This window comes from Pogoniulus pusillus, chromosome 18 (genome assembly GCF_015220805.1).
Source record: "Pogoniulus pusillus isolate bPogPus1 chromosome 18, bPogPus1.pri, whole genome shotgun sequence".
In the NCBI taxonomy this organism is placed as follows: Eukaryota; Metazoa; Chordata; class Aves; order Piciformes; family Lybiidae; genus Pogoniulus; species Pogoniulus pusillus.
The window spans coordinates 10,029,382-10,054,359 of NC_087281.1; the positions used below are offsets into that span (position 1 = coordinate 10,029,382).

A 24,978-nucleotide genomic window follows, 5' to 3' on the forward strand; every position below is an offset into this window, starting at 1 on the left:
TCCTTGTTTATAAATATATATTATGATGGTAATGTGTCAGGACAATTCTTCTGCGGTGATAGCTACAACAGTGTCACTTCCTACATGCACTGTGTACATTATCTCACAAAAATAAGTGACCATCTTGTATTTCCTAGTGTCCTTGGAAGTGCAGAGGTACTGCATAATATGATGCTGCTCTAGCGCAAATGACCAAGCCAGGCTCTACCCTTCATGCTATCCAGGGTAACAGGGTGAGTGCTAAGCAGAGCCAGAGCCAGAGCCACTGCACTGTAACCTGAAGTTGCCTGTGGTCACCAAAGTTCAGCACTGAAAACCGGTGCTGGCAGATGCATTCCTCACAACAAGTCTATGCTTTATAGGCCTCACAGATGAACTTCACTGGACTCAACCAGCGAGGAAGAACACAAAGCTGAGGTTGCTGCAGGAAGGACAAAAGGTCCACAAAGAACTGAAGTGGTATCAAGATGATTATGTAAGTGCTTTTTGTAAAAGACCAGCAGATCCTCAGCCAGGCAGTGCTCAAAATAATCAACTTCTTTTTTTCAAGCATCACAGTAGGCTTCAGCCCTGCACTTTTCAGTCACTGGAAAAGAAATATTAGCTATGTGGGTGAATATATCCTACTTATTCCCTACTCCATACTTTGTCATGAGAGGAGGGCGATGATCCTGGAATTTAACAATGGCTGTTGTAATTATTCTCAGACTGAAGTGAAAATACCTTCTTGAAAAGAAGAATGCACATTTCTTGCAAAGGTTCTTTTCAAAATGTACTTTGTTCTGCTTGCAGATCAAAGAGTTTTGGAATAGTGGAAACCTTTAAAAGGATTCAAAATAAAGCATGTTCAGAGAACGTGCCACTCCTGTCAGAAAGGAGAGGGTTTTTTACAGGAAGATGCTTGTCTCATCTAACTCTTACATTAGTGTCTGGCAGAGATTGAGAGCCTCAAGCTAGCCAAATTTCTGTCCTGGCTAAGATGGTAGCAGCTAACTCCACATTTGAAAAGTACATGCCAGAAAATCAAAGATGGTTTGCTACTATGTCAATGCCAAGAGTGCATCTGTTTCTGATCATGGTATGTCCAGTGAATAGATGTAAAATTGAGAGCAACTCATCTCTAAGACTGCAGTTCTAGTCCTGTTTCTAGTTAGACTCTCACATGGAATATACTTCTGATCAGTAATAACTTATTATTTGACCCAGTTATTATTTTATCCCAGGTTAGGGGAGTGGAATGGAATTATCAACACCTGATACTCTGTGTGTAACTGGTCTGCATCACAGCATATTTAGGTGGTAATGGTCACAGATGGAGCACTCACTCATTCAGGTTTTGTTCTCCAAGCTTCCTCTCAAAAAAGAAAAAAGTCTTAATTGCAGTATTTGACCATTTGGCTTGTTAGCATTTGATGAAATTGTCCCAAACTAGATACCTAGTCTTCTGAATGTCGTAGAGGCAGGGAATTAATGTGGCCAAGTCAGGAATGACAAAAATAGAATAATTTTGTTTTCCTTAACACCTTACCCCCAAACTATATACAAAACTAGTTTATTTACAGATTCAGTTTGATCAGGAATTTCTCCAGAAGGATGTTACAGACAAATTTAGAGATTTAGGAAGTCAGGAAATTGAAAAGAATAAGCTATGACACAGCTTTACCCCACTTTCAATCAGGCTGAGCAGAGAATTAAGGGAACGCTGGGTTCTACTCATGGAGGTGAGGCAGGTATTTGACAGTGATCCTTTGCTGGATTCCTCTGTGGAAGCAGCCTTCTGACACTGCAGGCAATATCCAATAGTGTAGATTCACACATCAGAAGCCCAAGGTGAATGGCAAAGCCACCAAACTCAGAAGTCACAACTGCCACAAGACAGGGATTCATGAAAGCAGCGCTGCCTCCATGGCAGCAGGGGAGAGCCAAACAGAAAGTTGGCTGCTGATATGGTCTGACGGTAGCTGGTCCAAGTGCTGCCAGCAGCTCTCTCAAAGTCCTTGCCAAGCCTGCAAGTTTACAGAGAATGGAGCAAAAGTTGGGAGAACCATCCAAAAGCAGGGATGGTGTAAAATCAAGAGCTGTGCCAAAAGGTAGGAGCTGTCCAAAAATGGGGATGGTCCAGAACGGGAATTCCGTCATGGCAGGAACCTGTCCTGTCGGGCACTCTGTCAATGCAGGAGCTCTTTCAAGGTGGCAATCTTTCAAGGCAGGGACCTTCAAGGCAAGAAGCTTTTCCCTTCTCCCTTGCTCTATTTACACTTTTCTAGACAAAGTGTCCATTTACCCTTTTATACTGGGTGCAAAAAAACAGCCAACCACCAGCCCGATTTCAGCACATGCTTCCATGCAGGACAGCACATGTGCAAAAAGGCACCTTTTGCAGTTCCCCCTTCAAGCCTGCAGGGCAGGGGGCAAAGCAGTTTCATGTCTTCTTCTCCCCATTCAACCCAGGGCAGGGTGGGAGGGAGAAGAAAGGAATCTGAAGTACTCTGGAACACTGAACCACCATCGTTGCATTTCAGCCCTTCTGATCAAACACTTATCACTAGGAAAAGAACCTACATTTTTCTAAGTGTAATACAGAGGTAGAGACAAAACCAGAGCCTTTAATGATGATGTGTGCCTTTGGTAGCAACAGTCTGTTTGGCAATAGTTCTAGAATGTCTTCATTTTCATATTTGTGGAAAACTACAGTCCAATGAGCACTTCCGTGGCAGTCAAGACATGTTCCTTACCCTGAAGTTTGAAGCAAGCTGAGGTAAAGAGCATTATCCAGAGCTCAGATATAATGGGAGAGAAATAGTTTCTAGTGACATTTGTGTCTCAGCTTTTCCTGAGACCACAGGGCTGCATGTGGAACAAGAAGGGATTGTGTGAGAGCAGGGACAAATTGCATCCTTTTCCTTATTGAAGAAGGGCATTCTGAGAGATGACCTTTGTTATGAGGTGTGTGATTATACAGGTAGACAAACACACTGTGTTTGATAAATCCTAAAAAGCCTGCTACCGAGTTTTGCATTCTTTTTTTGCCCCTCTTTCTTCCTGGGCTAAGTTTAGCAGAGGGAAGGATCTGCTTTCTCACTAGACTGTCTGTATTTACAGGCTCATGCTGACCATGGGCCAATCAGGGAAGTATGGGCCAATGAACAAGGACTGCTGTAAAGTAATAGGCTTTTTCAATTTTGCTGCTGGTTGATTGTAAATGAAGACTTGCTGCTAACTGTGGTTAGAAGAAAATTTATTAGAGTTACTGTGCTTTTCTTTAGGTTCTGTCACTTATTCACATGGCCTGTTTTTCAGGCACACACCTTTCATTTTGGAGAACTTTTCCACTATTGCCATGTCCTCAAGTAAAATACAGAGCCACTTCAAGGCTGCTCCAATTGACATAGCTGCTTCTTATTATATTCTATATTAAAACATATCATAGGCACTCCCACCAAACTTTGACTGAACCCTCATCCAGTACTGAGCAGCAGACAGTTTTTAAAGCAGGCAGATATAGACACCTTGCTTGTTGCTGTAGGAAAGATTTCTGTGTGGATGTTGCCACTGTGGAGCTTGTGTGTGCTGCTAGTTCAGCCCAATGAAGCTTTGCAGTCACTGAAAATAAAACCCTTGCAATAGACTCATGCCAGATACCCATCCTCTCAATACTTCAGTCTTCCTGGCTCCACACAAAGATGTTTCCTGAGGGAGAGGTATGTGTCTGGCATTCATGTTTGCATAGCCATTGGAGATCCCTGGCTAAGTGCATCAGAAATGTAATAACTATTTATCTATTTACTTATTTGCATGTTCTATCTTTGTGCTAGCTGGCCACTTCTGGCCCACTAAAGACACAGTGAAGAGAATACCCTGCTCAAGTCCAGTTCCTCTGCTCCTGCAAATGTGTGTATCATCTGTCATGACAGAGCTCTAGCTAGTAATCAGTATTCTTCCTTCTCCTGTTTCCATAGAAAGGCTGTTGCAGGCTACTGGTTTCTACAGGGGGAGAAATCTCCATTTTCAACCCAAAACCTATTTACAACCCGTCTGTGCCTCGACTGCTATTGTGCAATCCGTTCAGCTTTAGTTTACATAGCTCTTGTCCCTTCTCTGGCTTAAGTCACCCAAGGTACTCATGCAGAGATTGTATCTGCTCTAAGACATTGTTTTGCGGGTTTTCAGGTTGGTCATTCTCTTCATCTTCCTTTCAAGACTTCTTAGCAGGCATGCTAGTTCCAGAATGTCAGTGACCAGAATCGCATGACCGAAGCACAATTTCATACAGCATGTCAGACAGAGATCCCTGAATGCACTTCGTACTGCAAATACCGAGGATCACGTATCCTTTCTTCACAGCAGCATCCCACCAGTGGCACCTTACAGCCTGGATCTCTCTTTCTCGGTCGCTTCCAAACTAGCGGTGCCCCAGTTTATAGCTGTGAATATTCTACTCTAAAGGCATGGACAAGGGCTCAGCCTACTGCCGTTATCTCGGTCTCCGCAGGCCACCCTCTCTTCGTGCCTGACGCCCACCCACCTCCCCGCGTGCCGAGGGCCCCGGCCGGTTTGCGCCGTGCGCACATCTCCTCCGCGGGACCGGCGCTCTGTGCACCCGCCCCACGCCTCCGCTCCCTGCCGCCGCCTGGCTCCTGCACCGTCTCCCTGCTGCCAGCCCAGACCAGTGCCCCGGGCGAGGAGGGGGCGCCTGCGGCCAGGGCCCGGCAGCGCGGCTGGCAGCTCCCCGTCCCCCTGTGCCATCGCAGCGCGGGCGGCTGCCGGCGCTCACGTAGGCCGGGGGGCGGTGCGGTGGCCCCAGGAAGCGGCGGCCGCTGCTGCACGTAGCGAGTCCGTCTGCAGCGCCGCGCCGGTCACGTCGGCAAGTCTGGGCCTCGCCGCACCGCCCGCTCCCCCCGCGGTGCCGCCGGCGCCTCGGGGTCGGCCGGCCGGGCTGGGAGCGCCGGCAGCCCGCTCAGCTAAATCGGGCTCTCTGTCTCTGCCTGGCGTCCTCTCCCGTCCCGCTGGCGTGTGCCTTCCCCGCACAAACGAGTGAAAAAGGCTGCTGCAGGTGCAAAGGGATGAGAGAACGGTGGGTACCTGGGTTTCACGTTGCAGTAGTAAATTCCTGGACTGAAACTGAAGCATGGCTGGAACTTTCTGCTTCCTGAAAAAAGCCAACCTAGCTGCTAAACAAAAGCATGCAGCCGATAACGCAGATGTAGAATCTGTTCTGCAACAAACGCTTAAGTCACACACAACGTTCCTAATACACATTCAAACTGCTGTCGGGGTTCTTTTGGGAGTGCGTGTCTAGCAGATAGCACAGACTTGCATAGGTGATAAAGTTCATAGAAAACAACCTGTCCATAGCATTTTCAGAATTCCTGGCTACTTATCAAATTGAGTTTAAGAGTGGGGAGTTAGGCCTTGATATGTGTTTCTTATTGCTTGCACATTTGAGCTGAAGTCCAAGCTCTCATACTCTGAAACAGCTTTACAGTGGGGGTGGCAAGCTGAGGCTCATGGAGAACTTTTTAAAGTGAGCGGTGCGGTTTATGACTGAGCACAGGTGTGACTACTTTAAATGGCTTCTAGGCTCACAGTGGGGGGTTTGTCTAGTGCAGGCTGCATTAGAAATACAAGTCTAGAACTGATTTTCTTAGTTGTGTTCTCAGCTACTGTAAGCAGCTATGCCATGTAATCTCTTCTGTACCTTTCAGCTGGCTCATATCAGTATAAAAACAATGAAGAGTGTCTCACCGAAGTGATCCAGCTCCCAGAATAACCTCTCGCCATGCTCTGTTGATCCCAGCAATCAGCAATGCACTAGGGCTTTACCTCAGAACTTCGATCTTCCTTTAAACAGGTATTTCCTAGCACTTTCTTCCCTAATCTTTTATTTACTTCTCCAAATTTCTGACAGGACAAGATTGTGCCATTACTTGTTAAAATTAGTAGTCTTTTCTTTCCTTGGTGTGGTTTACTTTAATAGCTGAAGAAGAAGCATGGAAGCATGTACAGAGAGAGAAATGTACAACATCAGATGTTCCTGCCAATGGCTGTGATATTCTAGAAGAGAATCAATCATAGAATAGAAACATAGAATACTGTCACATGATAAAGCCACATCCTCTTGATTATTTAGAATGGCATTTCACACAGTGTTGGAGAGTTTGTTAGTTCCAAAGAAGCTGACAAAATGCTGCAGTATGCATCCATTTCATTCATTTTTATATTATACTCAGTTGTTTGGGGTGTGTTGTTTTGTTTTATATGAAGTGAAATAGTTTACAGGGCTGATAGGACATCAAGAGGACAGGATGAGTTCTGTAAAAGTCAAGTACCAGAAAACAACACCAATGCCTCAATTGAGGTCATTGCCACTGCTAATGTTTTACTCCTTTGGAGACTGATTCATAGCCTGGTCATCCTAAAGAGACTTCTGGGACTTCCATTCAGTACATGGCTGCAAGACTGAATGCTGTTCCATTTAACCTATTAGGAGCACAGCATTGTGCCATATGTTAAGTATCTAGCACCCATTGTAAAATCTAGCACGAGAGCTAGGAATCTAACATGAGAGCTCTGGTGTCTCTGATTCACATGAGAATTGAACTAGACTATTACTAAGTTTTTCCTTTGTAGTCTTTGTCACTGGTAGACTACAATGATCCCTAAAATATATGCTGTCACAGAAACTCCATTATATAACATACTCAAATGATTTCACAACTACTTCAAGGATTCGTGTTCCTGTTTTGATACAGACTCATCCACAAAGTTGTTGCATGACCTCAAAAGACATCCTGGAAATGATGTTAGCAGAATAATGCTGTACAGAGTAAAGTTATTAGCTCTTCTGTTAACTTAAGGTTTAATTTATAACTGTACTTTATTAAATATCTCTAAAGCTGTCCTGTTGGAAAAAAGAGAGGCTATGGACTTTCTAGTATGACTCTTCATCAGACATGCCGCAGTAGATTCCTTAGTATCATCTGCTCCACTTACTTTCAATTGGGTAATTGTTAACAAACTGCCACTTTCTTGAGACAAGAGCTTTTTTTTTTCAGTCAGTGGCTTGGATTTGCAGTCAGCAGTCTGAATAACTGAAGGCTCATTTCAGAGCCAGCTGAGTTTTCTCACAGCTGTACTGCCATCTGTCCCGTTTCTTTTGCATCGTGCTCCATGTCTATTTATTCTTTTCCTATGAGCTGTCCTTGTGTCTATTAATCATCACAACTGCTTGTTTTCCCTTGCCTGGGATTTGGTCCTCTAGTCTCCTCTTCAGTTTCTTCAGAATTTATTCAGTCACAGGGTATTTTTAATTGGGCTGAATGACTGTTCCCTTGCCTTAGAACAAGATGTGAACTCTAATATAGGTTATAACTTCATCTGCGTCTTGCTTATGTTGCCCTCCAAGCAAAGACATTTGAGGCTCTACACGCCAGATGCACAGTTACAACAGGGAACCGTGGGAAGACCAGCATCTGTCTGTAAACACTCCAGAGAGTGGGAGACAATGAGCTATGGGCCTCTGCTCCTCCTTGCAAAGGGTATGGCAGTATTGTCAGTGTTATCACACAGCATGTTAGCTGGAAAGAAAAATACCGAAGAATTTTGTACAGTGAAGTTGCTTGTTGGAGGACACTGATGAGCCAGCAGGCATCTGTGAAGAGTGACGGTTTTGGGTGAAGAAGGGAAAAGGGGCTTGTTTCCTGCAGTCAAGTCTCAGAGCTGAAAATTGTGGTGTTTCAGAGGAAGCTCTGCTGGGCTACAGGGAAAAGGGAGTCACTGATTGTCAAGAGGAAGCCATGCTGAGGAGCGATAGAGGAGCTTCTACTGTTTTTTTTTCTTTCATCCATTCTATTACTGCTAAGGTCAAGATAAGGATAACTAAACTGAAGAGATAGATTCCTGACATTAGGTTGGAAAAAGCAGAGGGGTCACAGTGACTGAAACTGAGAATGAGATAAAACTCAAATTCATCATCAGTACAAATCAACTCAGTGCTGTTATGCAGGGTGTAGATGTAACCTAAGACCTTCTCCTTATAAATCTGGTAGAGCAGGAACCAGCCATACAGAAACCAGCATCATTAATATGTCTACCCTCTCAATATAACAAATTGCAGCTTATTGATGCTCCAGCGTTTATTTTCAGCTGGAGTTGACATGTATTTTACAGTCTTACATAGTAGGGTTTTGCACTTTGAAAAGTATTTATAATCTCATAAGTTTCGTGAAATAGAGCCTGCTAGTGTTAACCAGTTTATTGATTATCATTTTCACAAACTTAATTATCTATTTAAGAGGTTCTTGCCCATTTCCTTGCTTGATATGTGTGGGTGGGAAGGCGGCCAGAGTCACCATGCCATACCGATGTGGTTAAATTCGTGCTCCACTTTCTTGCAGTGATACAGTGACTTACATGCTAACTTGGAAGAGACGTGCACAGCTAGCTTAGTTAAGGTTGATACATTTGGAAGACACAGTTAGGCTTAAGGCTATGCATAAGGCAGAGATAGGTTTAACACTTAGGTAAGCAATTGTGGATCAGCCTCCTGCGGCCCGCAGATCCTGCCCCCTTGCAGCTGGACGTGGGGTTTGTTTCATCTCCTTAGTTCCTGCCTCTGAGATGGGCTCAAGGACTCTCTTTGCAAGCACGGGTTGCTCATGTTTATCAAAACATGTCCTCTGTCAGCAAGAAATCCTTACACAGATATGTCTTCCCCTGATGCCTGTACTAAATGCCAAACCAGCAATGTGGGACTAGGCTCTAAGTGATGGTGGGAACAGCTGTAGAGATTACTCTGTCATGCTTACCTTTCTTTTCTCAAATGGAAAGTCACTTGTAAGCAGAAAAAAGGTTAGAGAAAACCAGACTGTTTTCTCTCCTGCCTAGTGTTTTGAAGCTCATTTCTGAGTCCTGTGATATCACATAGACTCTTCTGTTTTGGACCTTCTGTCTACCAGGCCCTGTATCCTCATGACTAATCCCTTAAAGTCTTTCTCATTGTTTTCAGAAGGGAATAATTTTATACTGACTATAATTAGAGGCATTTAGGTAGAACTGTATATAATAAAGTTTTAATGAAAGGACTGTTGAGTCATGTGTAAACTTAAATAATTCTGTGCCCTTTAAAGCTGATGGATGTTGTCTGAAAACCTATTTAGGAAGTGTAGGAAATCTGGACAAGAGCTTTCATTACAAAAAAGATCAGACAGAAAAGGTAAACGCTCCCTGTCACAGGTGTTAAGTTCTGTCGTAGTTCAAAGTCTACATAAAAAAGAGTGAGTAAACATGGAATGAGACAGCATTACTCTTACCACTACAGAAGTTAGATACAAAATTACAGAGACTAATGCTGGGCTCAGAAATAGTAGTCTCTGTCTCTCAAGCCTATTATTCTCCTGCAGATGACTCCATGAAGCCTGTCTGAAGTCAGCTTAGTGCCCTGTGTCCAAGCCCGTTAGCACTGGCCCTTTCCCATTGGAATGGGCTGCCCAGGGAGGTGGTGGAGGCACCGTCCCTGGGGGTCTTCAAGAAAAGCCTGGATGAGGCTCTTAGTGCCATGGTCTAGTTGATTGGATAGGGCTGGGTGCTAGGTTGGACTGGATGATCTTGGAGGTCTCTTCCAACCTGGTTGATTCTATGATTCTATGATTCTGTGATTCTATGATTCTGCTCCTCTCACTGCTTGCCTGCTGCATCAGGATTGTCCTGATGGGGTTGAAGATCTCATTGTCTCTTCAGCCTGGAGAACTGGATGATGCTGAGTTTCATCAATGTATGCAATCTGCAGTAGAGCCAGATCAGGATGCACTTCAGCTGAGACCTGATTTAAAGCTGTGATTACTAAACCATCTTTCCTATTTTCTCTTGCCTACCTTCTGTTTCCTGACTTACATGGTAGAGGAGATGAGTTTCATCCATGTGATTCTGCTACGAGTGGCCACAGTTCACCCTCAAAAATACTTGTGACTAAGCAGAAGGCCTGGGAATAAATGGAGGAATGCACTGGTGAAGTTTTTCTGGCTAATTATCATAGTGATGTTACCTTGCAGCAGTCTTTAAAACCTTAAGAAAGGAGCTTATGTCTAAAGAGCCAAGATGGTAAAAGGAAAGCAAGGTGGAGCTGGAGACGTAAGTTAAAAGCAAAGTAGAAAATAGCAGTAGTCTTTGGCATAGATTTGAGTGGCAAAAGGACTGGAGGCAACAGAGCTAGAAGGAGGTGACAGTAGTCAAGTAACAAGATTATCAACCCATCAGCAAACACTGGCAGTCTCTCAGGCAAAACATGATGGTCTTTGCAAAGCTGTGGAGGAAGGAGTGATAAGATTTAAGCAGAGACAAGATATAAAGTACTCTATGAGGGGGAATGAGGAAAGATGGTGCTCTGCTTATGCTTAGCGAGTAGGAAGATGATGCTGTCGTCCCTGATGAGAGGAGGAGAGAGAAGGAAAAATGGGAAGAAGTTTGAGTCTTAGTCAGATTAAAATAACAGACTGGCAGCAAACACAAGTGTTGTCACATTTAGGTAAATGGCAAATGTTTCTAAGTGAGTTTCTCAAAGCATTTCTAAGGTTTTGATTCGTTTATGCTATTTCTCTTCTTGCTGTGAACAGCGAAGGACGAATGTTCTTTTGAAATATCTGGTCATTCTGCCCCACCCTAGAGCCTTCATTTCTTATGACCAATTTTAATGAAGAGAACAGAGAACATCAGAAGAAAAGATGAGCTGTGCTCCCTTTTGCAGACTTTAAGAACTTAGCATTTCCGAGTCAGAAAGGATAGCTGACATGATTTGGCTCACAGGTGTATCCCATACTATCACACTTAATATAGAGGAATTTTTGCTAAGGAGAGGGGAGTGTCCTACTGGAGGCTCTCTTCCTTGGGTTCTTCTGCTTCCCTTGAGGACTGCCTTCCTGGATATTGTGGCTGCTGCACTTTTGCTGTCTGAGCATAGCTTTACAGATCTTGTATTTAAATTAGTATTATTTTGGCTATTTGTAGTGGGTTTGGGCTGAGCTGGAGTTAATTTTCTTCAAAGCATCTGTCCCAAGCTGTGTTTTGCAGTGCTGTAGTTGAGTATTGACAACACATCAGTGTTTTGACTGCTGTTGAGCTGGAGTTAATTTTCCTCAAAGCATCTTTCCAGTGCTGTTTTGCAGTGCTGTAGTTGAGTATTGACAACACATCAGTGTTTTGACTGCTGTTGAGCTGGAGTTAATTTTCCTCAAAGCATCTTTCCAGTGCTGTGTTTTGCGGTGCTGTAGTTGAGTATTGACAACACATCAGTGTTTTGACTGCTGTTGAGCTGGAGTTAATTTTCCTCAAAGCATCTTTCCAGTGCTGTGTTTTGCAGTGCTGTAGTTGAGTATTGAGAACACATCAGTGTTTTGACTGCTGTTGAGCTGGAGTTAATTTTCCTCAAAGCATCTTTCCAGTGCTGTGTTTTGCGGTGCTGTAGTTGAGTATTGACAACACATCAGTGTTTTGACTGCTGTTGAGGCTATGCTTTTCCACAATTTCCCTCCCTGAGAATATGCTGATGGGACACAGCTGAGCCAGCTGACCCAGACTAGCCAAAGGGATACTCAATGCCATAGATATCAGCTCAGATACAAGAAGGAAGTTTGGGGATTTGTCTGTGGTGTCTGTCCTCTGAAGTAACCACCAAGAGCTCTGCTTCCCTGAGACTGAACATCACCCTTGCTAATGGGAAGTAGGGATTAACGTCTTTCTATCTGCTTTTACTTTCTGTGTGGTCTATTGATCTTATTGTTACTAAATTGCTTCTATCTTATCACTGGCTTTTGTTATATTTTCCCCTCTCCATTTCAAAAAGGAAGTGATAGAGCAGCTTTGGTGGGCATTTGGTCCCCAGCCAGGGCCAAACCGTCACACTATTTCATTCAATCAATTTCTATTGCAGCCTGTGGATTGTCTCTCCTTTTTCCTGTTTCACTTCTCTGCTGGGGAGGAATCATCTGGTGATAGAGTAGCTGCTATAGTTTGGTCCCAGATATGGGCTAAATGTAGACACTAATTTTCACAGGAACAGAGGCAGTAAAATATCTGTCAGGCAAGCAATTTATTTGTTTTGTAGATGGTGAGCAAAAGAGAAATCCTATCAGACCATGACCTCCATTATGATCAGGTTACCTGCCTGGTGAATGTGGGGCAGGATGTGGATTAGTCTACCTGGACTGCAGCAAAGCCTTTGACACCTTCTGCCACAAGCTCCTGGCAAAGCTGGCAGGTCGTGGTTTGGACAGATTCACTCTGTGCTGGGTCAAGAACTGGCTGGATGGCTGAGCCCAGAGAGTGGTGGTGAATGGTGCCACATCCAGTTGGCAGCTGTCACTAGTGGTGTGCCCCAAGGATCAGTGCTGGGCCCAGTCCTGTTCAACATCTTTATTGGTGATCTGAGTGAGGGCATTGAGTCCTGCATCAGTAAGTTTGCAGATGACACCAAGCTAGGAGCAGGTGTTGATCTGTTGGAGGGTAGGAGAGCACTGCCATTTATTACCAAAATGGTGTTAAAATCAAGACCCGTTATGGATGCAAAGGTTCATTCTGATTCCCAGTTAGTTGACTTCAGGGGAACACCAGAATTTATATAAAAGAATCTGCATGTTGTTGGTGCCCACAGCTCTATTGATAAAGACTTTTTAATAATGTTTATGAAACAGGCTTTGGGTTCTCTGATTATTTGCAATAACATAAAGGTACTTTCTTCTGCCTCTTTCTCCATGGTAGGCAATGGAAAACCATGAGATTTTCAAATCTGACTCACACTGGGTGTCTGGATGTGTTTGCCTCCTTCCATGAGAGAAAATGCATGTAGACAGAAAAAGACAGCCCTCTTCTATAGGATGCTCTATTGCTGCATTCCTACAGTTTGACACCTCTGCTTAGTATGCAGACACTCAAATCTCACACCTCTCTCTCCATCTCATTCACACATCGGCAACCCACATCCTCCCATGTCTTGAGTCAGGAGAGCAGCTCCCAGCACAGACTGAGCTCCTCCAGTAAACACTGCAGTTGGGCCAGCCAGTCATCGTGGAGGCACTGTACACACAGAAACAAGCTGCCATTAATTGGTGGGCTGAAGGTAACTCTGGCAGTTAAAGCTTAGCTCAGCTAATTGCTTCCCCTCACAAGGAGATGGAAATTACACTTTCCATCTGAAAGTGAGACTGAGCCCATGATCTCTGGGAACCAGCTCCTGTGCTGGACCGTTCTCACTGTGAAGAAGTTTTGCTAATATCTGGATAGTGTTTTCCTGGCTGTGACCTGTGCTCATTGCCTCTGAGCCTTTCCCTCTGTGCCTCTGAGAAGGATCTGGCTTGGTCTTTTTTTACCATTGCCCATTAGTTAGTTAGTACATTATGCAGGTGCTCTCCCTAGACTTTTCTTCTGTAGGCTGAACAAACATAGGTCTCATTCATGTATTGAAGTCCCCTCATTATCTTAGGGTACCTCTGCTGGCTTTCCTTCAGTTTGACAGTGTCTTTTGTGTACTGGGGATCTCAATCTGAGTGCAGTACTTCAGATGTTATCTCAAGAGTGCTGATCAGAGAGAATGAGCATTTCCCCTGACCCACTGTCTACATTTTTGCCAATGCAGCCTAGCAGCTGTTGCCCCTCATCCCCCTCTAAGGCATATTGCTGACTCGTGTCCAGTTTGTGTGCAAGCACCAAATATCTTGTTCACCTGGTGAGTTGGTGGCCATGCAGCCCAGTGCTGCAGTAAATGTTCTCTGCTCTCTCACAAAGTCTGTTTTTTTCTGGGTTTCCATTTCCTTTACATGCTTTAGAAGAGATACTGCTCCTTTAGCTTTCCCCGTGGGAGTGGGGATGAGACTGGATACATTATCTGTGAACTAGTGGTGCTGTTGCCTGGTTCTGGATACTGATAATATATTATATGGCCACATAGACTGTAATTAGGCATGCTACTTGCACATACAGAGCAAACCATCCCAAGAGCCCCACACCCTGTTGGATGTACAGTACTTTTGCAGAAAGCTCAGTAATAAAGCCTCCTACAGGTTCTTCCTATCCAGTTATGTGCCACTCTGAAACAGTCTAATTGTTATTTAACTGAAAACACAGAGTGTGAGATTATTTGGTGGAACACAGATGCTAGTTGCCCAGAGAGGTAGTTGAGGCTGCATCCCTGGAGATACTCCAAGTCAGACTCAACAACGTTCTGGCCAACCTGCTCTAGTGGAGTATGTCTTTGCTTACTGCAGTGGAGCTGGAATCTTTGGAGGTCCCTTCCAACCCACACCATCCTATGATTTGCTGTTGCATGTGCTCCATCTGTCAATAGTACAGTTACTTGTAACTGTGTTGGTTGTTGAGCATTTGTCTAACTAGAGCAGCCTCTGCATGCTTCTACATCTGACTGTTCAAACCCATTGGCCTTTACTGGACTCACTCCAGAATAGTTTGCCAAGACTTATATCAGTATGATGCCATTTTCTTTGCTGTTATTATGTTGCCCTAGTATTTTCTCTGGAAGCAAGAGTAACAGCTACAGTAGGTCACTTTAGGATGATAGAGCACTTCTCCTGTTCACTATATAAGGCTGTTGTTCCTTGTAGTGTTGTCTGTAAAACTTCAGGGTAAAGAAGGCTTGACCATGTTACAGTGGTCAGCTTTGTTCCTGAATTGTGCTGTATAAGCTATGATATGACCTTGCCCCTTGTACCCTTCATGCTATTGCATGATGTTACTATTTGAAGTGATGACTGCTTGGAGCAGCAGCAGAGAAGATGGAGAATGGTGCCAAGTCTTTGCAGCTAGAGACCTTCCAGGTAATGTTAGAATAATAGCTGTTAGGTGTCTCATGGAAGTGTGAAAGGGGAAACTCTGAGAGTTGCTTCTTGGGGAAAAAAGGGTGTGCTTAGGGCAGTTTCTCTAGAGATTTCATCTGACAGAATTTGTAAGACTTTGATATCAAGGGAGACTTTAGGCAGACAGCCTGAATGATGAAGATGAGTTGTGCTGGTAGAAAACTTCGGTGGGCGTTATGTTAGAGACTAAGCATAAAGACCTGGACCCAGCTGGGAAAGTTGGATGGATATTCTTGTGTTGCTTGGTTTTTCAGTAAGTGCAAATCCCCAGAAGGGAAATGTTCTTGGGGACATGTCTAACTCCCTGGGATAATGCAGAGAGAGCTGAGAGACACAGTGTCAGCAGGGTTGCAGTCTGCCAAGAAGATGCGTGCCCTGGGGTGGTGCAGCGTTGGCTTCCTCCCCGTGCAATACAGACAAACGCAGATTGAAGACAGAGGCTGCCTTTCACATCGAGTGTCTGTGTTCAGTTAATATTTCTTTGCTCTTTTGCTTCTCTCTGAGTCATCCATTGTTCTTTATTCCTAGAGCTTCTCCATGAGGGAGTTCAGTCTTTTTAATACTAATTTGCTGTGTTTTTTGGGGAGCAATTGCCATTTATTCTATTAGTTAGCTTCCTTTCTGTATTCAGTTCATATATTTGACTTGTTTCTTCTTTTGCTTCTTTGTCCTGTAAGGATTTTTGTGCCTTTTTTTTCTGCCTTGCTTCTCTAAAACACTAAGCATCATCTCCCAATCTGTTCTTAGAGCCACAAAGATGATTAAGGAAGATGAGCATCTTCCTTATGAGGAGAGACTGAGGGAGCTGGGGCTTTTTAGCTTGGAGAGGAGGAGACTAAGAGGTGACCTCATTCATGTTTATAAATATGTAAGGGGTGAGTGCCAGGAGGATGGAGCCAGGCTCTGCTCAGTGATGCCCAGTGGCAGGACAAGGGGCAGTGAATGGAAGTTGAGGCATAGGGGGTTCCAGTGTGAACCTGAGGAGGCATTTTTTCCTTGTGAGGGTGACAGAGCACTGGAACAGGCTGCCCAGGGAGGTTGTGGAGTCTCCCTCTTTGGAGATAGTCAAGAACCATCTGGATGCATTCCGGTATGATCTGTTCTAGGTGATCCTGCTCTGGCAGGGGAGGCTGGACCAGATGCTATTTCGAGGTCCCTTCCAGCCTCTGACATTCTGTGATTCTGTGATTCTTTACATGATATATAACCTGAACTATCAACTTCCACCCAGTAGATTAAGAGGCATTGCTGTGCTTCCATTGCTCTTAGTGTAATTTACTTCTTTTTTGAGAGGAAAAAAGCCCAGCTAGTGTACATAACTGATGCGCTCAGTTTACAGGAGTAGAGCTGTGTCAGGAACAACTTAGGCTTTTAACTGTGAATCATATGACCTTCCTGTATATGATAATGCCCTGGGAGAAAGGACTCATCTACATGTTTATATCCAGATAGACATATTATTGGTGTTCAGCAAACTTAGCGATAAAGACAAAAGAGCCATCTCACAAAGTTTATAGAAATGTTAGATGTGTATTAAAAAACAAAGAACTTGATGGCTTGAAAACTAATATTTTTTTTTATCTTTGAAGTAATAACTATCCTTTTTTAGCAGAGAATTGGAGATAACTGAGGAGCATATTCCAAGTGTTCTTGTCATTTTGAGACAGTTCTGACCACAGAGTGTGAGTGCAGGCTGAGTAACTAGGCTGGCATTTAATGTGAGTGGTAGTAGTGTGGGGATACTTCTAACTAGAGTTGTCATGGTGAGCCAGTTCCCAGGGTAGGAGGAGAACAAGAGCAGGTTTCCAAATAAATCACGGTGTCAGCTCTGTGGTAATAGCTTAGGCTTGAGCACAGGTCCAGTTGTTACCAGCAGGTGTGATACATCTCTGTTCTCAGAACACTGGAGGCGGCTTCTCAAATAGCTATGCCTCCATCTCCTTCCTTTGTCGGTGTCTATGCTAAATTTTCTAACCAGAAATAGAACACATTCTCATTTTTAGTGAATCACCTCCTCCTAACATGGATATCCTGAATATTAAAATAAGCATTTAAAAATTGCCAGCTATTGACAGTGCTTCTGTCCCTGCAATGAATGGAGTAAACTGTGGTTATAAAGAAGAAACTAGAACTAATTCAAATGTGAGACTCCACCCAACCAACACCTACACAGCCAGTGACGTTTTTCAGTTAACTGTCATGCTCTGCAGGAATCCTGTATTCCGACAGATCTGCTGGCAGTTGTGAAACTCATGGAGGTGTAAGCAGTGGGAAAGCTAGCCTCTCTATTGGCAGTGGCCGTGGAGGGCCCTTAGGCAAAAAATAAGCCTATACATGTGCTTTGCCTTGCCTGGACATGTTTGTCTGCCCACACCAGAGGTAAACGTATAACCGGACATAAAGGGGCACAGAGGACCTGGCGCCTCATCTTGAGTACTGCGTTCAGTTTTGGGCTCCCCAGTTGAAGAGGGACAGGGATCTGCTGGAGAAGGTCCACTGGAGGGCTGCAAGGATGATTAGGGGACAGGAGGGCATGGCTAATGAGGAGAGGCTGAGGGACCTGGGGCTGTTTAGTCTGGAGAAGAGAAGACTGAGAGGAGATTTAATAAATGTCTATAAATATCTGAGGGCTGGGGGTCAGGAGGGGGACAGGCTCTGCTCACTTGCTCTCTGTTAGAGGACAAGGGGCAATAGATCTAAGTTCCAGCCCAGGGGGTTCCACCTCAACACAAGGGGAAGCTTCTTTATTGTAAGCGTCACAGAGCACTGGCACAGGCTGCGCAGAGAGGTTGTGGAGTCTCCTTCTCTGGAGACTTTCAAGGCCTGTCTGGATGCATTTGTGAGCTGAGCTAGATTGTATGGTCCTGCTGTGGCAGGGGGGTTGGACTCGATGGTCTCTTTGTGTCCCTTCCAACCCCTGACATCCTGTGATCCTGACTGAAAAAATACTTCATTGGTAAGGCATTGGAATGTCTGCATTGTCCACCAGCAATTCAGCAGAATGTGCAGTAAAAGCACAAAGACTGCCACAGCTTCATTTCAGTGTTTTCTTACCTAACACACACAGACTCAGGTGATCTTTACCACTTGTACACACACATAAGGAAAATGAAGTTGTTCTATTGTAATGTAATTGCTATAAAACATATTGAAGAACAGATAGCTCACAAATTAAGTTCATGATGTAAGGATCCAATAACCTCTTTTTTTTTCCCTTATCCAAATCACTCCCACCCTCTGACTCCTACAGTGGGATCAGTATCCTGGGTTGTAGTTAGATGACTCAGACAAAAATGCATTAATAAATAAGTGGATGAAAGAACCTACCAAAGTAATGCAAATTTTCCAGACAGATAGTCAGATTTTGCAAGCTTTTTTTCCTACAGAAGTGGATGAGCTTATTTTATATTCAGGCATAGGAGTGTGTTGTTACCAGTAGTCAAGCCCAGAAGGGACTATTCTGTTTGGCGGTTTAGCTAATGAGAGAGTTGCATGACTTGGTTATCCGGGCTTTTCCTGGTCACATTTGCTTGCTGTGGGCCTGACACTCCTCCAATCTATTGCAATGCATTTTTAGACTGAGTTAGAGAGTAAGCAGATTATCTCAATATAAATAATTGATGTTTTAGAGATGCTTAGAATAATAGAATCATAGAATCAGTCAGAATTGGAAGAGACCACAAGGATCATCTAGTTCCAATCTCCCTGCCATGGGCAGGGACACCTCACACTACATCTGGCTGTCTACAACATCATCCAGCCTGGCCTTAAACACCTCCAGGGATGGGGCTTCCACCACCTCCCTGGGCAACCCATTCCAGGGTCTCACCAGACTTATGCTGAAGAACTTCTTCCTAACATCCATTCTGAATCTACCCATCTCTAGCTTTGTTCCATTCCCCCCAGTCCTATCACTATCTGACATCCTAAGAAGTCCCTTCCCAGCTTTCTGTAGATACTGAAAGGCCACAATAAGGTCACCTCAGAGCTTTCTCCTCTCCAGCAGCCCCAACTCTCTCAGTCTCTCCTTGTAGGAGAGGTGCTCCAGCCCTCTGATCATCCTTGTGGCCCTCCTCTGGACACCTTCTGGCACATCCACATCCTTCTTGTAATGTAAAAGACTCCAGAACAAGATGCAGTACTCCAGGCGAGGTCTCACCAGTGCAGAGTAGAGGGGGAGGATCACTTCCCTTGCCCTGCTGGCAGCACTTCTCTTGATGCAGCCCAGGCTCTGCTTGTCTTTCAGGGCTGCAAGAGCACACTGATGGCTCATACTGAGCTTCTCATGCACCAGCACCCCCAAGTCTTCTCCTGCATCTTCTCTTGCATGTTCTTTGCTTTAATCAAGACAAGATAGAAGGATGTTTTATACAGTATCTCTAGCATTTGTATTGTGGTTGTATGTAGGAGCTCAGATGATACACAATAGAGGCACCAAGCTAAGCCTTGTAGTAACCCTGAAGTTTTCCATTTGCATATATTAATGCTTTTTTTCCCCACATAGCTAATCCATAGGCCTGGATAGGACCTCAAAATTATGAGAAGTAAGTGCAGTTCCAATGAAATCAATGAAGATATATCAGAAAAAAAAAAAGCAAATCAAGATTTTTCCAGGATTACAAAATGAAGAACAAATGTTCTTAGGAAAGGCAGCCTGTTGTACACTTTTTGCTGGGTATTTTTGGTGGGGTTTTTGTTTGGGTTTTTGTGGGTTTTTTTTGTTGTTGTTTGGGTTTTTGGTTGGTTTTTTTTTTAGTATTGTTTTCCTCACTACATCAGTCACACATGTAGGGATTTCTTCAGCTGTTGTTATATGCACAGGAGCCTAATTATAGAAAGCTAACTGATTTCCTCAAGAAAATTTCAACTGAATGGCAACATTTGGCTTCACATTGCGTCATCAACATATTTGGCATCACTCAGTGTCATTCATCTCTACACATAAAGTTATGCACAGTAAGAAGTAATTTTGGAATGTGCTCTTTCTGTTGTTTTCTCCCCTCCTTTGATTACACAGTGACTTGGGCTTACCTGAATTATCATAGTGAGGTTTCAGAGGTTGATTCATAAGCAGGAAGGGAGGTGCTTAGGATAGTTTAATATTGTTGTGTGTTTGCTACCACATGCTAAGCAGACATGCTGCTTTGTATTAGAGCTGTCTCTTCCTATGGGATAGAAGCCCTTCCCTCTGTGCTGTGCCATCCTCTATAGCTACACACAGTAGACCAGCCAAGCATTGGCAGGTTCCCACACTCTTTGTAATTAAGGTATCATGAATTCTGAAGTATCCACACTGGTAAGGAGGGATGTCAAATGTAAGCCCCAGTAAAAAGGCATTTTGTCTAGTGAGAATGTGAGTAGACCCCTTTGGTACTATTTCAGTCATGCAAGAGGATATTTTGAGCAGAGGAAAGGTGAAGAGTCATCGACCATATGGTATGTCAGCTTAGAGTAAGCACAATCTTATCAGCCTTCCAGTGGTGTTAGAATCGGAGCATGATTTACCCCTGTAGCCCCAGGCCTTTCTCTGTTTTGCTTAAGTCTCACTTCTCTTTGCATTCCCTTTGCATTGTGTTCTTAACAGGAAAACAACATAAAGGGTATTTGATAATGAGGCTGGATATGTGAAAACCCATTTGGGTCAGGGTGAAATGGGTGGAGTCTAACCCTTCTCAGGACACTATCCATGATTCATTTGACCTCAATCAAGATAGTATTCTTTGGCATGTCAGTGGTAATGCATTTACAAAACCAGTACTATACAGAAGGCTGTCCAAATCAAGGCAGCAGAGAAAAGAGTATCTCAGATCCAGGTGTAGTGACTGGGTAGTTTCTTGACAGCATCTTCTTGCATTTCCATAGCCTCTGTGTTTCTAAAGCAGTAGACTATCACAAAGAGGGCTCACTTTACATATATGAAAATTTAAGCAGGCAAAGTGAACTTGCTTGCTGTTAAGTATGACCTACTCCTTTCAAGCCCTATGAGGAGAGGCTGGGGGAGCTGGGATTGGTTAGCCTGGAGAAGAGGAGGCTCAGGGGTGACCTTATTGCTGTCTACAACTACCTGAAGGGTGGTTGTGGCCAGGAGGAGGTTGCTCTCTTCTCTCAGGTGGCCAGCACCAGAACGAGAGGACACAGCCTCAGGCTGCGCCAGGGGAGATTTAGGCTGGAGGTGAGGAGAAAGTTCTTCCCTGAGAGAGTCATTGGACACTGGAATGGGCTGCCCGGGGAGGTGGTGGAGTCGCCGTCCCTGGAGCTGTTCAAGGCAGGACTGGACGTGGCACTTGGTGCCATGGTCTAGCCTTGAGCCATGTGGTAAAGGGTTGGACTTGATGATCTGTGAGGTCTCTTCCAACCCTGATGATACTGTGATACATATACAGAGAGAAGTAGACCACAAAGATGATGAAGGGAATGGAACATGTCTCTTACAAGGAGAGGCTGAGGGAGCTGGAGCTCTGCTGCTTAGAGTAGACTGAGAGATGCCCTCAGCAATGTCTATAAATATGTGCAGGGTGAGTGCCAGGAGGCTGGAGCCAGGCTCTGCTCAGTGATGCCTGATGACAGGACAAGGGGCAATGGGTGGAAGCTGAGACATAGGAGTGTCTTCTCCTCTGGAGGCATTCAGAACTCACCTGGACATGTTTCTCGGTGATTTGCTCTAGGTGATCCCTCACTAGCAGGGGTTTGGACTAGATGGTCTTCAGAGGTCCCTTCCAACTCCTGCCATTCTCTTAATTTATGAGTGAGACCTGTATATAAACTCCTTTCAAATATTTGCTTTTTCTGTCACTGAAATTACAGGAATGCCATCAGATGACTGAAAGAAACTTGTCCTTTGTTTTCTGCCGAATCTGAAAATGCTTCCTGTAGCTCACCTGTATGTAAATACAGTTTGTAAGAGCACAAACAACTTCAAATACTTCTCTTCATTGTTGGTAACTCCGGAGTTCTAATCAATAGGAGAGATTTTATCAATCTAGTATTGTTAATTCAAATGACAGAATTAGTCACGGATATGAGACCACTTGGAAGTTTCAGAATACAGAGCCTGCACAGAAACATTCTTTTTAATACTTATTCTGTGCTAACTTTTGGGGAGAGGCACAAGGAGTTGGTAGTCTTTTGCATTCTACTTAATGCATACAGGAGGTAGCACAAAATAGTCTTACGACAGCTGCCTCACCATACACACATACTCCAAACACACACACATCCCCCAAACCATGAAATCAAGGAGAAAAATAAGTTAGCCTTTCTCTGATAGCTGCATTCTGAGCCATTGTGGGTGCTCATGCTCTGAATTTATTCCTACATTGATGATAGATAGATTGAGATGTTATTTTAGAGTGGGATTTTTGTTTTAAGTGACAATTTCTGTGTAGCTGCCTAGCTTCTGGGAGCTGCAGCTCATAAAAAAATGTTGAATAATTCACTTATAAAATCATGATGAGTAGCAATCATAGACTCAACCAGGTTGGAAGAGACCTCCAAGGTCATCCAGACCAACCTAGCACCCAGCCCTAGCCAGTCATCTAGACCATGGCACTAAATGCCTCATCCATTATTTGCTTGAGTACCTCCAATAGATCAGTGAACAGAAAAATACAATCTCCTTCCTGGTTGCTTCAGGTCTTTCTCAGTTTTGATTAGCTCTTGCGTTTCACTGCTGTGACAATTACACTCTGAGTTAGCTGTGCCCCATATCCCTGTTTCACAACAGTAGTCACGCTCACCACAAAGTGTGTGGTTTCATCTGAAACCACAGGAGCAGTGGTGGTCTCAGCTAGCTTTAAGTGTACGCAGTATTTACAGCTGGTTTGACTTTGTGAGGGTTTGGGTGTTCCCTGCCCCCCTCCCCAACACTTTAGAAATCACCCAGACTAGACTCAGCCAGCTCTGGAAATTGAATGAAGCTTGTATTTACAGCCAGCACAATATACAAGCAGATATTTACAGTATATACAGTTATAGACAGAAATAGACAAGGGAAAAGGGAATACAGAAACACAACAGCCCTCCCAGAAACCTGAGTCCCCAGGAGGGGCTCTCAACCACCCCTGCACCTTCCCCCTACCCCTCTCAACCTTACCCCTGTCCCAAGGAAGAATGGAGGTTCAGCCAGGGGGTTAGGAAGCAAAGTGGCTTAGTCCAAAATGGAGGGTGAGGTTAGAGAGTAAGATTCAGCTCAGCCAGCAGCCCAAGCGAGAGTGGTTATCTATGTTTTTATTTCTTGTTCCTATACATCTCAGCAAGCCTGTGAGTGAAGCAGACATCACCATTTGTTTTCCTTTCACAGCCTGTAATTTAGTTCTTCTCACCAAAACATTCTAGCTAGCTTAAACTAGCAAAGATTCCAAGAGAACCACAGCATGTAAAAAACTTCCTAACTCTCAAAAGTCATATCACAAAGTTAATGTTTGAGAAGTCACTATGATAAGCCTGAAATCATCAATCAGAAACACTAATGTCATCATTCCCGTGGGTTTCAGCAGCTAATTTATGATTTATCACTACCTGAGTTGGGAATTACAGATCTTGACAAAACAAAATGTTTGCTGTTCATCTACTAATCAAGACTACACTTCACAGTGTGTCTTTATTGCTCTCTCATGAGGAGGCTGGCTGCACCGAGTCAAAGGCACTGAACCACTAGATAACCAAAACTTGCTCTGTGTTTAGCAGCTGCATTTGGAGCACTCTAGCCAGATTGTTTGTTTGCTTTTGTTTAGAACTCAAAGCTGGGTGCTTTTAGAATGCTTGCAAGGTCAGATGTATTGCAGAGTGTTTGCACACACTCTTCTGAGTTAATTGGTGACTTCGGACCTCACATTTCCATTTTGAGCCCCAGATGAGCTCCTGCCTGTACACAGGTGTAAGAAACCTGAGCAAAACCCTTTTCTTTTGTCTTTTTTGTTTGTTTGTTTGTTTCTGCAGTGGAAAATGGAGAAGAGTGATCATGGAATCATAGAATCACAGAACGTCAGGGGCTGGAAGAGACCCTGAAAGCTTATCCAGTCCAACCCCCCTGGCAGAGCAGGATCACCTGGAGCAGATCACACAGGAACACGTCCAGGCAGATTTTAAATATCTCCAGATATTTTAAATATTTAGATATTTAAATATCTCCAGAGAGGGAGACTCCACAACCCCCCTGGGCAGCCTGTTCCAATGTTCTGTCACCCTCACAGGGAAAAAAGTCCTCATGTTTAAATGAAACTTCCTATGCCTCAGCTTCCTCCCCTCGTCCTGTCATCAGGCATCACTGAGCAGCACCTGGCTCCAGCCTCCTGGCACTCACCCTGCACGTATTTATAGCCACTGATGAGGTCACCTTTCAGTCTCCTTTTCTCCAAGCAGCACAGCTCCAGATTCCGTGGTCTCTCCTAGTAAGAGAGATGTTTCATTCCCTTCATCATCTTTGTGGCTCTGTGCTGGAATGTCTCAAGCAGTTCTGTGTCCCTCTTGAACTGGGGGGCCCACAGCTGGACACAGTACTCCAGATGTGGTTTCACCAGGGATGAGGAAAAGGGCAGTGCAGGAAAAAGGAAGACTGCCAGAAGATACTCTGCTATTTTCAACCCCGACGCTTCAAAGCTCGACAGGTCAAACAAGCCCTGTCTGAAAGTGATGAAGGTCCCCGTCGCTCTCAGCGTGAGAGGTAAGCAAAACTCCAACGCGCCGGAGCCTTGCGTTAAATGGCATTGCGGAGGCGCTGAACAGCACGCACGGGCGTGCAGCAGCTGCTTCGGTTTGCCTGCGAGCCCCCGGACGGCCGTGGTCGGCCGGGAAGCAGCAGCTGGGGAGCAGCAGCTGTGCTGCAGCGAGAGCTCCGCCCCGGCCGCTCCGCTCCGCTCCGCCCCGCCCCGGCCGCCGCGGGGCCGGCAGGGCAGGGAGGGCTGCGCTTGGGGGCAGGTTGGGAACACGGAGAGTCGCCGTTGGAGGGACGTCGCTGGCCGGCCCTGGGAGCAAGGGACAAGGAGATCTCGGAGAGCGCGGGGGTGAGTGATATGAGCCCGTGTGTCAGGAGGGGGGTGTTGCGCTTTGGTGCGTGGGATGTGCACTTTTTACCCCTGCAGGCCCAGAAGTGTTGCTCTGGTTTAAGCAAACAAACAAACTC

General features: G+C 44.6%; 1 long non-coding RNA gene across 1 annotated transcript; it reads left to right on the forward strand.

The window, feature by feature from the left end:
• The first annotated feature begins 4,850 nt into the window (after window positions 1-4,850).
• LOC135183290 (uncharacterized) lies at window positions 4,851-24,513 on the forward strand. The gene is made up of 3 exons (XR_010305487.1): window positions 4,851-5,074; window positions 5,706-5,851; window positions 23,796-24,513. It is a non-coding gene; the product is annotated as an uncharacterized LOC135183290 (long non-coding RNA).
• Window positions 24,514-24,978: the final 465 nt, after the last annotated feature.